Source organism: Phasianus colchicus, chromosome 3 (genome assembly GCF_987193195.1).
Source record: "Phasianus colchicus chromosome 3, bPhaCol1.hap1.1, whole genome shotgun sequence".
NCBI lineage: Eukaryota > Metazoa > Chordata > Aves > Galliformes > Phasianidae > Phasianus > Phasianus colchicus.
Genome location: NC_143438.1, coordinates 36,907,485 through 36,921,428, shown reverse-complemented (window position 1 = coordinate 36,921,428; position 13,944 = coordinate 36,907,485). Strand labels below are relative to the sequence as shown.

Genomic DNA, 13,944 nt, shown 5'->3' with positions numbered 1-13,944 from the left:
GTACGAGATATGGGTTTCAGCTTAATCTGTATTCTCTCAACAGTTTATAATGAAAGTGTTTCTTTAGTCATAACAATCATGTAGCAGAAAAATTAGAGCCTAAACTGTAATGATATGTTCTATTTGATGGAATAAATAACTGAAGTGGCTATTTCAATCTTATGAATAATTTATATGAAGCACTGAATAAAAACATCACAAAAAGAACAAATGGGAAATTTGTGCATATGCAGCAATACTGAAACTCAAGCATCAATTTTCCCTATTCTGTGTTTCTCCCAGCAATGCTCACAGAGCTCAGTGGCATTCCCCTAGGCCAAGCTGCTCTTCTGCCTACCACTATTCCACGTATGCTCATTTCTAATCCAGTGCCCTGCTAACACTCATCTTCTCAAACTCTCAGAGCTAGAAAGCAGCAGAAGCTGGAAAGCAGTGGAAGCATATCCTAGTTCTGCTATTGATTTGTGAGGTGATCAGTGATAAGCCCTGGTTGCTGTTATGCCTTGAAAGCAGACACTGTTTTTCTCAGTATGTGCAGGATATCTTGAGTCTGGTATTGTACTTCTGACAGGCTTGTCTTCCAACACAATGGAAGGCCTCAGCTGACCAGAAATCTAGATGTTGTATGAGAACAAGTTAATGAAGAATAAAGCCCAATGCAAGAACAAGATTGTCAATAAAATTTTCATGAATGCACAAAATTAAGTGACTAAAAACATGAAATCATTTTTAAGTTCCTAAAATTCCTATTATAAAGGTCTGTGGTGGACCAAAGTTTATCACTATGATAATGACCAGACACATTATAAATACTCACTATCTTACTCATAGTTATTATCATTACAGAACTGGGACTTGGAAAGTTTGCGTACCTTTTCTGTTGTTAATGTACAATACAGTTTTAAAATGGTGTAAATGCTCAAGTTCTGCTTTTAATTGTCTAGTTAGTATAAATCCAGTAAAGATAACACAACTTTGAATTTATCATCTGCTCAGTGAGAACGAGCTTGAATTCACTGCATTACAATGCACTGTAAGAGCATAACACTACTTTTTATTGTTATTTGTTACAGATACCAAGCTTTACCTAAAATGGATAATTTCATAGCCCAGTGTGTGAACATTCTTCAGTAGGTTAATATTCATTAATATAACTCCTACGCACTGAATTTTACTAACCAGAAATTGACTTTCAACTGTCCCATTTGATCTATAACATTTGTTATACTGCTTACTTCCTCAGGTACCTCCCTGTTTTCTTACTAGCAGCTTAAATTGGTTCAAACCTACCACAGAAAGACAAAGGTTTGTCCAACACAAAGGCAACAACTCTTCACCTAAGGGACTTTCAGAGCCACAGGTGCCTGATCAGAGGTCCCTATGAGCCTTCCCCTAGCATGGCTTTCCCCTTGCATCTGCTCTTGCCTGCTCCAGCAGGCTGTTGTATATCCTGCTGTAGAGTTTTTAATAATTCACAATGCATACAGGCAGAGCCAATGTAAAAAAAATCCGTGATGCCTGAGAGCTTTGATAGGCTCATACCAGTCATCATTGACTGCTCCAAGACCATCAAAGTCTATTTCCTGCTCAGCTGCCAGCAGTAATCAAGAAATTATTAATACAAACCTTAAGACAGCTCTCCTGCTCTGTTATTATTCGCTGTGAATGACAGCGAGCACTTCGTCATCCTTCCAGCCAACAGTTTAGACACCATCACCTCACAATTTACAGTTTAAGTCTAACTGCCTGGGAACTAGCAAGGCTCCAGCTGTGTATTAGGAAAGTGTATTAGGAAAGGTTGGATACTAGGAAAAATTTCTTCTCATAAAGAGTGGTGAGGCAGTGGCACAGGCTGCCCAGGGAGGGAGGGACTCACCATCCCTGGAGGTGCTGAAGCACCGTGTGGATGTGGCACTGAGGGACGTGGTCAGTGGGCATGGTAGCAGTGGCCAAGGTCTTTTCCAACCTGAATCATTCTACGATTCCACAGACACAGCTTTATACTTCGCAACATCAGCATTTTAAAAACAACTACCAGACACAACAAAAACAAAAAAGTGTTATATACACTCTGTTAGCCCCACCCACTTGAGACCCAGTTCTGATCCAAACAAGAAGGGAGAAATTATTAGTTCCTCAACAAGAATGCTTCCTGCATTTTCAAATGCTGTAATTTCATGATACCCTTTCATCGCTTCCTCGTTCTTTTATAAAAACCAAATGCACTCCAAATGCAGACTAACGAAGTCTGAGGGATCAGTGTGATGCTCACAAGAAATACTACCGTGAATAACCTATTCCAAACTACAAAGACAAGCGTTTACATTCCTTCCAGGATAAACCACGGAGCGATTTTCCACGAGTCCCCACGCACGCACTAAAAGAAGAAAACACCCCAAAACCGCAGTCTGGTAACCCAGCAGCCGGCAGCACCACAAACACGCTGATAACACTTACTCTAAACACTGCCAAACCCTACGTAGAAATGGCACGTCCCCAGAGCACCAAGGGTACGGCAGCTTAAAAAAATATACATATATGTAACGATCATTTAAAAGACACCGGGACAGAAGGGCGAGAGACGTGAGCACCGGCCCCACGACCAGCACCTGCCCCGCTCCTCAGCCCGCCGCCGGCGCCTGCTGCGCAGCTCGCCTTTGAAGGGTTAACGTTAAAAAGCAGAAGTTCGCTGTTAAGCTGCAAAACTCCGGGCACGGCCACGATGTGAAACCGGAAGCCCACGGAGCCGAGCGAGGGCCTCCCGCTGCCGGCCGGGACGCGGTTCCCCCTCCCCGGGGTGGTTGTGTAATGCACGGCCCCCGCCTGGGGAGCAACCCCGCGCCCCGCCCGGCGGCCAACCCCGCGTACCTGTCCCGCAGGCGGGCAGCGGGCAGCCCGGAGCCACCTGCCGTGCCGGAGCCACCTGCGCTGCGCTACACCCCGGGTGTCCCGCGGCACCGCCCGCCTCTCCTGCGCTCAGCCGGGCTCGCGGTGAACAGCAGCAAGTCGCAACGCTGCTCACCCCGCCCCGGGGAGCCGCTCGGTCCGCTCCACGCGGCGCACCACCTCCCGCAACTCCCCGCCGGAAGGAAAAGCAATAATAAACCTAAGCGAAGCAGTAAACGGCAACGCACCGGCGTCTCCTTCTGGCTTGAGGCGCTCCGGGGGCTGCGCGCTGCATCCGCCGCGGGCGGGGGCAGCTGGGGAGCGGACGGGCAGCCCCTCTCTCCTGGCGGCAGGGGGAAGGCTGGCGGCCGAGAGAGGTGATCCGCGCCGCGCTCCGCAGCGTGCGGCTCCCTTCCTCCGTCCGAAGCGGCTCCTCCCGCTCGCTGCTGGCGCTCCGGGGTCGTGCCTGCGGGTCGCTGTCTCGCCGCCTCCTTGCCCCGCGCTCTCCCTCCCTTCCCTCGCTCAGCTCGGTGCTCCGGCCGCGGCCCCCGCTACCTGTGCCGGAGGTGCGTCCCGGCGGCTGCAGCGCCGCTCCCCGCCGCGCACGGCAGTCTCCGACCAGGAAGAGGCAGCGGGAGGGGGCACCGCCGTGCCCCGCAGCTCGCTCCGCCGGGAGGAGCCGGGGCGGATGAGCCCCTTCAGCCCCGCGGGGAGGCCGGGCGTCCTGCTGCTCAGCTCGGGACAAAGGAGCGAGGTCGGGGGCGCGGACTTGCCCCTAGGGCTTTCCCCTGGGGCGTGGGAGTTCCTGCCACCGGCTGCGGGGAGGCTGATAGCGGCCGCTTGCTGCCCTTTGCGGTGTGACAGCCCTGGGTACCCCTCACTCAGGCAGTTGGCCTCATGGAGAAAAATCAAAGTTGTGTGCCAGCAAATGTAACTCTGTGCTGTGCCTGGTCAGACAGAGACCGTTGGCGTAACTTTCTGCCTCACCAGGCCTCACCTCCCCGTGGTAAAACCTGCCTGGCCCGTGGCTTGGTGTCACAGTCAAAGTCAGGGCACGTTTATAGGGAGAAGTCTGAAAGCACGAACCCTCAGGGTGTTCGGTGTCCTAGAAGGAAGAGAAACTGCCCTTTTAATTTCATCTGAATTTAGGAGGGAAGTTCACATCAATGAGTGTCTTGGACAAGTCATGTTTGTTTCCATCCTGTGCAAATGTTAAAAATCTTTTGTTAAATATTTTTTCATGTTACAGATTACTTCTGCAAAAATAGGAAGTAAATTTATATATAGGGCTTTTTTTTTTTTTTTTTTTTTTTGCCATTTTTAAATTTGCTTTTATTTTTTTAAACAAGTATTTGTTTGGGGGGGCTCATTGTGACTTCTCTATTTATCTATTGCACCTGTCAAGTGCATCATGTTTAAGCCTCAGCAGATGGAGAGTTATTATGTCAACTACCCACTAATTCCTCAGTATGTAAATCTTTTTTGGCTTGCTTCTCATCTATGAAGATGGAGGAGGTTTTAGACAATATTTTTGGCCACTTTATAAACTGTAGGCTCTTACAGAGGAGCAGTCATTTAGATAAATATTTTCACTGTATGAAGGGAACTTCCTACAAGCAATGCCTCACAGTGAGAAGTTTGCAGTATGTGCCTTTATTACTACAAATATGAAGGCTACCAAACCGAATGCTAAACTCTTAGAACACTGAAGTATGAGATTAAAGAAAAAAAATCACAGATGTAAGGAAGGATTGCAAATGAAAAGAATAGATGGAATATCAGCAGTATGCATGCTCAAAAGTCTGGGAATTCCATGTTTGAAGGACAGGCAACACTACTTTGAGTTGCTCTCTTTCCCCACACTCCTTCAGTTGTGAAAAATACCACTTTCTTCTCATGGAAAATTGAGGAGCGTGTTAAAGGAGTTGGATAGTTAGGCTTTATGCATAGTTTTAAAGGATAACTGTTTATATTTGTTACAACTTTAAACAAACATTTATCAACTTTGACAGGCAACGCTGAATTTCAGTCCTCAAATAAACACCTCTGCCCTTATTATATAAAATCTGAATGTAAAATTAAATCCAAACTCTCATTTGACAACACTCTAAGACAACAAATTATAAAGTCACAGCAAAGAGCCTACACATAGTTATGCACATTTACTTTATTGAGGCCTAGAGGTGGGAGGAGGGCTGCAGTTGCAGAATGTGGTGGGTTATCATATCACATGTGGAAAAAAAAATTTTTTTTTGAAATCTCCTTGCCTTTTTACAGCTTTATATGGCATGCCTGCACCAGCTCTCTTAATATGTTGAACATCACACTGCTTTTCAGATTGCAGCTTCCCTTATTTCTCTTGGAATCTGTGGGATGTAGGCAGATATGTACATACTTATTAAAGTTAAACTTCTGCAAGTTTAATGAGTATCAGCTCCTGAAAAGTTCATGAAGAAAGCACGTGTGTATGCATATTCGGCAGCAGTACTTATATGTCCAGGCCACAAAGCCAGTGCCATTTATTCTGTTTATTTCCTATTGCATGAAGAATAGAAAAATATCACATTTTTTTAAATATTCCTCCACATTATTTCACCTCTGTTCTAGGAAATGCTCATCTTCTATTGAGAGCTCTACCTGAATAAACAAAAGTTGTATAGATTGGTGAGACAGGGAAATTGATCTTTTTGTTAGTGAAATCCCATAGAGATTAGTCTGGTAAAAATTGCTTGAGTCAAGTTTCCTTTCCACAAACGAAGAAGAGGGAATGGAATGAAAGCAGAATTTGCATAATATTTATTTATGTTTTTGTACTTGAATTGGCCATTTATTACTACTAATGAGGAACAATTGACTTGGTTGTCCAACATATTAGACTTCACAGGGAAACTATAGCTCAAGTATGAAAGCCTAATAATGGGTAACCAGATCACTATTGGATAAACTCAAAGAATGATTTAATTAAAATTCAGAGAATGTTACTTAATTAAGATGAAGAATGGCTATTCAAAAACTGAAAGTAGCAAATGGCAAAATGCTCTAAGGAGGAACCAGCCATCAGTGAGACAATGGTGATTGCCGATGCAAGATTCACCACACTAAGCATTAAGTATGGAGGAAACATAATCTAGATCCAATTATGATCTCATGTAAAATTTTTCATGAATGAACCTTCAGTGAACTCTGGATGATAACTCTTTCATTTAAGTCTTATAATTGAATATTAGTTATGAAGACCTACAAGGTTGCTCTATTTCATAAATCCACTTTGTATTTGATCCTTTGAAAATAGTAACACAATGCTAAAAATACTTCTATCAGCTGAACTAGAATGAGTTTTTTGCAAGCAAATTTCAGTATAAGAATGTCAGCTCTGTGATTGCCTATTTGAGTAATCTCAAACAGGACACTATTATATATTATATGCAGAAGCAGAGTTCTGTCACTGACTGGGAGCTACACTTTAGTCATAGACAAATCCCAAAATTGGTTGCTGAGAATTTCTGTATGGCTGTGGTGGCTAAACATTAAGAGATCCCTATCAAATAGGCAGAAAAAATTTCAGAATATGTCCTTCTTCAACAAATACCTGTGGAAGGGCCAGGGGAAAAGCCTAAATTTCTGAAGCCAATTAATCTAAAAAAAATTACTTTTTATTTTCTAAGCTAATCTTGAGAATCAACGAAATGTCCTGCAGTCACAAGTGAATAATCCCTCTTCAGAACTCTTGTCAAAACTCATAGTATTTGCTACTCATGGATAAGGCAGGTGGCCTTCCATATGCACTGGAATGAAAATCTTCCTCCTGATAAATTTTGATTCCCTACTGGAGGAAGACAGCAGTGAAATGATAATGTAGTAGATACTGGAACTCCCTGCAAATAACATTATATCATTGCCTGAAAGAGAAAAAAAAAGTAATCATGTACAGAAATACAGTTATTTACAGATCTATGATATTGCATTGTAGAGCAGAAATAACCTAATAATTACCATACGTGAGTTTTTGTTCAGAAATGTTTACCTAAATGTTTTATCTTCAAATTACAAAGCATTTTTCAAGAGATAAGCTTCATTTTAATGACACCACCAATACTCTGTTTTCTGAAAAGGATCAAAAGGCTGTATATCAGGCAGCTTTGGAAGCATAGGTCTGTGAAGGAGAATATGGCAGACTTTCAAACTCATTTTCTCCATTTTGTAGTTCTTTGTCTTCATCTAATTGTTGCCTCTGATAACCCCATTTTCTGTAAAACCAATCATCTGACAGGATATTTCAAAGAGATCTCATGTGCTGCTGCAGTCTTGGTCAAATGAAGTCTATTTCTATGATAAAAGCCATATTTACTCTTTTGTCTGTTCTAGCACAAACATTCCAGCTATTGGAAAAGTCAGTCAGAAATATTTGATGTGTTCAAGTGCTATAAAGCATGTTACCACATCTCTGTTTTTCACCAGCACTTAATTCGTAGAGAAAATATGCCTGATGTGTGCAGTTAATTTGCAAACAAATGAATAGAAAGCAACCCTGTGTGTAAAATTCCTCTTCTACAAATTAATGTGTCTGTGTTCTCACTAAATACTTGTAAGTGCGCACACACACACATACATACACCTGTATTATAGATGTGTATCCTGTTTTGCTGAAACCACACGTGCTAAAGGTTTCCATGCACTGGCAGGAAGCTGACTTTTAGAGGTGCATGGAGTACTCTACCTCCTTTGAAGTGCTGCTCATTTTCCTTTTCCATTTCTTATACCTTTGCTTCTATATAGCTTGTTCTTCAGAACTGGAATTTCTCTGTGAGAGCCCATAGAATGCTTCCTCTATTTCAGCATACCTATTTCTAAACGGGCAGGCTGAGGTGTTCTCTTCCAAGATCCATTCTCACAGATCAAGCTGCAGTGTGCTAGAGTGCTTGTTCATTCCTAATGCAGGTCTGATGGAAGCCATTCAGAGAAATAAGCTTTATTTCTAAAAGCTCAAGCCTCCCGTCACACTGAAATGGGAAATGCTATATGCAAGGATGTCCAACTGCTCAGTTTAAAAAAAGATTTGCAGCTCCCCAGGTGAAAGATTCCCATAAGAGTAATTGGATGTAGAATATAAAAATGCATTTAAAGTAATTATCAGCGATTGCCTGGTGCCCACAATGTAATAATTTTTAAAGGATTTTTCAGGTAATCATAAGATTCTGCTATTTGAAATCTGCTAATTAGTTTTTATAAGGGAGACAGAAGATACATTAAAGTATATGGTATATAATGACGATATACTTTGATTCTGGAACTGAAAATCCACAATAGCTAGTATGTGTGCTGCATGCAATTTTGGATCACCCCGTTTCTGAATTCAATGCATTTGGAAACTTAAACACGGAATGCAGATGAAATACGTTTATTTCCAGAAAAAAAATGTCGTGTGTGCTCGGATTGTTTTCATGCTAAGTAATACATACTCTGTAAATCTGAAACATGATAGCCATCATTACTCTTTCTCCTGCCGCTAAAGAGAGAAAAGGCTGTAGTCACTGTGTGGGCAGACATCTACAAAGTGCTGCTTTATTGCTATTCAGAGCATTTCCAATGGGAGGAAGTCAACCAGTCTCAGAAATAAAATGTACTCCAGAACGCCTGAATACAGCTGCTGCTGAATCAGCATAGAAAAAACAGCAAAAATTTCTAATAATTGAGCTGAGGCCTTCCAGTTTCTACTGTCTCCTCTCCTACTACAAAAACAATGACAAGTTGCAGCTGGGCTTCAGTTTCGCAAGATGGAAAATCATTCAATTTTCCTGATTTTCTATTGCATCATCTAGAGGGATTTCAAAACAAATAGCAGTTTTCAGTATAAATCCATGTTAAATGCATGATTACAAGACACATATCTGCTTGCACTGCCTTCTTTTTCCTCACTGGGAAGTACTTTTTTTTTCATACATGGCTACGTGCTAATTACTCTTATCTCTTCTTTCAGTCTGAGCATATTAAGCAGCTAGCACAATGTAAATAAGGAATTCTGTCAACCACACTTGTTAAATAATACATGTTAGTGAAGTGCACATAACTTTGTTCTGCTACTGACTTTAGCTGGATTTGGCAGTGTGCAATGTTCCTTCCCTCAAAGTCTACATCTTCAAAGCCAGGGTGAACAAGAAAAGGAAGCCATTTCCACCTGCTTTTAGAAAAGGAGGATATAACACCCTTGCAGGGTGTTGCATCACCAGCAGGTCCAGAAAGCACAGATGTCAGCAGTATCCTTAAAGAAGAGACTGACAGTATCACAATTTTTAAGAATATCACAGTTCACGAGAGGCTGACTCTACCTCAATACCACCTCCTCTCAAGTGACTGTAGAGAGCAATCAAAGTCTCCTCTTCTCCAGAATGAACAATCCTGGCTCTCTCAGCTGCTCCCCATAAGACTTGTGCTCCAGACCCTTCACAGCTTCGTTGCCCTTCTCTGGAAGTTATGATCAAACCTCTTCCTAACCTTCAAGTAGACTGATCTCTCTATCTTTTACTGAAAACATACATTTGAGACCTCAAATTGTAACTCTTTTTTGAGCTGTGTTTCAGTGTGTGACATGAGAAGTGGATAACCTTTATTGGACAATGATCCTGCAAGCTGTGTTAATCTAAATAGGCCTCTCTTTAGTGAATGCATAATCTTTTTCATAGTCCAGAATATCCCTATTAGGACAAAGCAGAAGTGATAATGCTTACTGAGGTAAGGAATGCAGCCATGGCACCGGACCACAACTGATGTTACTTACTTAAGGAGACAACATAAAGTGGCCCAAATAGCTGGCAAAGGATTAAATACTATATTCTGGGAAGATATCTTTTTGTTAAATGTCATATAGAAGTCTAAGGGAGATGTTGTAATAATGCTAGCTGAGAGAGCTGATTATCAGGACGTAATCTTTCTTGCCATTTTTTTTTTTTTTTTTTTCTGAATAGAAATGATTTTTGAGGGTTTGTTTTCTTAAATCTGGAAATCAAAATTATGGGAAGGCTAAACATTGGAAGAAAAATACTATGTACAAATATGGTATCTCTGCTCCACTTCTGCTTGTAGATGAAATAAGGATGTTGGTTTTTATATGGAAATGAAACTTAAGACATTAGAATATTGGCATGCTATACTCTTCCATGTTACAGGCTAGGATTGCCAGTAAAAAGACAGGTAACAACAGTGTTGAAGAGGCAGAACTAGCTATTTAAATAATTCATAAAACAGTGGCTGTGTGCTATCTTTGGTTAGTGTGATGAAGCATGCAGTGTTCAGCGTTTTGGAAGAATGCCCTTTTTCTCAAACGAAGAAATTGCAAAGTTTACTCCATTGTTGTACAGCTTACACAGCTTTAGAAATACTGAGATCTGCTCATCACCAAGAAAGATGATATAAACTGGAAACTTGACATTTCAAGGGAAAAAAACGCTTAGAATGGAAAACAGGAATATTTGTGAGTTACTTGTCTGTGCAACACTGAATTTCCAAGAAGAAACATAAAAAATGGGAATTAAACTGGTCAAGTTATATTTGTGATAACTTATTTTAAAGTGGCATCAGCACCTCCATTAGGGAATGGCCAAATTCAATGAGTCACTGAACTTAGAACTGTGGTGAATATGTTAATAAACAGTGATATATTTTATTATTCCATAAACATAGTCAAATCTTAAAGTTTCAACTCGGAGCATTCATCCAAGACTTTCTGAATCAATAAAACCCATGGAGGCCAATATTTATAGCTAAAGGTTGTAATTATACAATGATAAATGTAAATTATTGGAAAAATGAACTTCAGCTGAAAAACTGCCAATGGCTAAAACTACCTCTGTGAAAATACCAGTGTAAGAATTTTTATTATTTTAGACCACCCTTTTCTGCAGTTCAGACTTAGGCCAAGGAAATCTTTTCCTGAAAAGAGCTCGGTCTGAGCCATCCTTAATGAGTTAATACAATATGTATTGACTATTAGTTTGTGTAGTATTTCCCTCACATTTCATAAACAATTGATTTATGTTGCATTAAATTTCAGTTTTGATAGAAGAGTGAATTTAGGCCATGGCTATGTTTGTCTTCTACAATTTTTATCAAGTTCATGAAAACCTGAATAAAATCAGAAAGTCCTTATGTACATACACAATATCTATATTCAAATACATGCAATAAGAAGAATCAGCTAAAACAATTTAAAAATAGTTGTCTTAAGGTAAACAAGCAAAAATATATTTTATTCAGTACACTTGGAAATAGCCATGATTTACTGTTCTGTTTTAGACTTTGTTCAAAGTGAATTTTTTGTGAAGGTATTTTGTAAATTAACATGTACTGGAGCTACCAACCTGTCCAGAACAGCAGAAGATAATTGTATTTTTTTATTAGTAATGTAGCTGGTGCGTAATTTCTACATCAAATGTCAGCATTTCACATTATGAAAAAAATGATGTTTTCAGAAAGGACATATTACAGAATAAAGTATATTAAAGTGTTCTACTGTAGAAAGACTATTACGGGAAAATATGATTTTGCTGGCAGTAGTAACCTATCAATCCAAGTTAAATCAGGTACATATTTAATGCCACGAGACCCTTAAGCAGGGTGTCTCTTGGCATTAAAACATTTGGTTTTATAGGTGACATACACCCCACCACCTCCACCAAAGCTTCATGCAATTTAAGTTCTCTTTACACAATTAAGGAGGGGGTATAATGGGAAATAGGATGGTCTGAAGCCATTTATTTGCTTATTGAGTGTATAAAAGTGACACAAATCCTTAGAGAGTAAAGTAGCAATGACACTGTGGGATTATCTGTGCCCTTGATTCTCCCTGTCAATATCTACAGAGCTATTTCAATATCGTGCTTCAAGTTGCTTTAATACCTTCATTGCAATAATGCTTACATTTAAAGCAAACTGAAAAATAAAAAACTGAAGCAGACCACAAAAAACACCCTGTCAGTCATGCCCTAAATAATCACACCCACCCAAAGACTATAGTTAAGCTCTTGGTGTACTGAGACAACTGCCAGGCAAGCTGATGGATAGTATTTGTGACCTGTCTCTTTATACTCCTTCCCATCTGCTTGTGTCCATCTGCTGTCTTGTCTAATATTTAAAGTCTTTGTAGCAGTAACCAGCTTTTACTTTCATGTTGGAAAAAGCATTTAGTACAAAGCTACCTTGGGTTCATCCTGACTTTAAGAAACATTATTACAGATAGTACACTTTTATTAGAGCTTTTTTTTTTTTTACTTTCTTTTGACTACATCAGTTTCTCATGCTGTGGGATTGTAGTTCATGAAAATCTTTGAAGAATTCTGTGCTACTACATTTTTAATGAAAATGCCTAACTCCTGCTGGTTTGGCACAAACAAAGGGCTCCAATACAATTTACTTTTCAGACAGATGGAAAAAAAACCAAACAACATCTTTTAACAATGAGCAAACATATTTAGTTCATGGCCCTTAGTTGGTTTCTGTTTTTCCTATAAAAAGGGAGAGAATTTACTTAAATCACTGTTACCAAATCATATGCATGCCTTTAAAAAAAATCAATAAACATAAGCAATAACAGATTTCTAGGATAAGTTTCTGCTGTTGTTTCATTGAAACTAAACTGCAAAAAATTAAAGGACCCCTTTCAGGATCAGACCTTTTCTGTTGCTCCTGATGGCTGAACAAGCTGAGCAGCATCTCTTCCACCTCATCTTGTATCTTGCTCTGCGTGTGCTGAATGCAGTGCGTGGCACCAAAAGCATTCTACTCTTTTCATTTGAAAGCATATTTTTGAATGGGGGGAAAAGTGCTTTCAGTAAGTATTCCATTTGCAAGAAGCTTGCTGTGTGTCATCTTGTGCTGAAATTCACTGAAACTGCCCACTCAAAGCAGTATGTGACTATGATCCTGAAGTCAGAACTGGGACCGATGTAATCAGCCCCCTTCTCTTAAGTTAATGAGCAAATCTGCATTGATTTTGATGGGAGCTAAATCAGACCTTAAGCTCTTCAGGGGGAGGAATTGAATTTTCTGTTATGTGCAGCGTCCAGCCTGCTGTCAGGGATTTAATTCAGGACAATGGTAGTAGTTATGAACTGGAAATCTTTTTATTAAGAGAATTTTTGCAATAACCTCTGTCAGAAGGCTGTGAAATACTAGCTGAAAATGAAGCATATCAGGCATAAACAAATACTTATAGATACTGTACATAACTCATTCAGCACTGTCTATTAATTAAGTTTTTCTCCATTAATAGAATAATACTTTCTAATTTCACAAAGTACTACAGTGGGAAGAAAATTATTTTTGTGTGGTCAATCTCTCTCTCTCTCTCCCTCCATGCATTAAATTTTAGATCAAAAAGAAAATAAGTACTTCTACTTTATCCAGTAGTAGTGAGAATTATTGACACAGTGAGTCTTTATCTCATGCCTGCACTTGGAAAAAACTTCCTTTATGGTTGGATCTTGCAACTTCTTAGTGTGGTAAGAAGTACTTTTCCCACGACGCTCCCATTAAAAACAATGACATTAATTGCAACTTTTCTTTACTATATGAGGCATGGGGATAGATGAAATTGCCTTTGTACATGGATCTGTCTTAGCAAGAGTCTCTTGTAAGTGCATGAACTGTTCAAGAGGTGTTGAACTAATAGGTCTAGGAGAGTGTTGCTGCCTGATTGCCTGATTAGAAAACTACCTAATATAGCACTGCCACCTGCCTTTTTCTGCAGAAACTGTTGCAGTCATTCCACTTCAAGGCTGCGAGTTACGTCCTTAGCTTCTAATGCCCAATTCAATGTCCAGCTTCCACTGAGACTGAAAATTAACTTTTCAGCTATGATGGCAGGCTTCAGATTGAACTACTCTGAAAAGAGATAAAAATAGTGTATCTTAACTTTTCTGGGGCAAGTGATGAAAGATTTTCTTGTCGTTTGACATATTCTGGACTTTTTTTTGTTATTAAGAAAAGGTGTAATTTACTTTCTCCTCTTTGTAAAGCAGTCTCATCGATGAAAAAGTCCAAATGCTTTCCTTCATTTCTCCCATC

General features: G+C 40.1%; 1 protein-coding gene across 3 annotated transcripts in view; it reads right to left on the bottom strand.

The window, feature by feature from the left end:
• MBP (myelin basic protein) overlaps positions 1-3,273 on the bottom strand; it is a 104,274-nt gene extending 101,001 nt beyond the window's left edge. For 2 of the 3 annotated variants that reach the window (XM_031589053.2, XM_031589050.2), the window contains exon 1: positions 3,135-3,273. The gene's annotated coding sequence lies outside the window, so the exon portion shown is untranslated. Of the gene's footprint in view, positions 1-2,868; positions 3,007-3,134 lie in introns of those variants that run through there. The other variant, XM_031589051.2, reaches the window with a different exon arrangement.
• Positions 3,274-13,944: the final 10,671 nt, after the last annotated feature.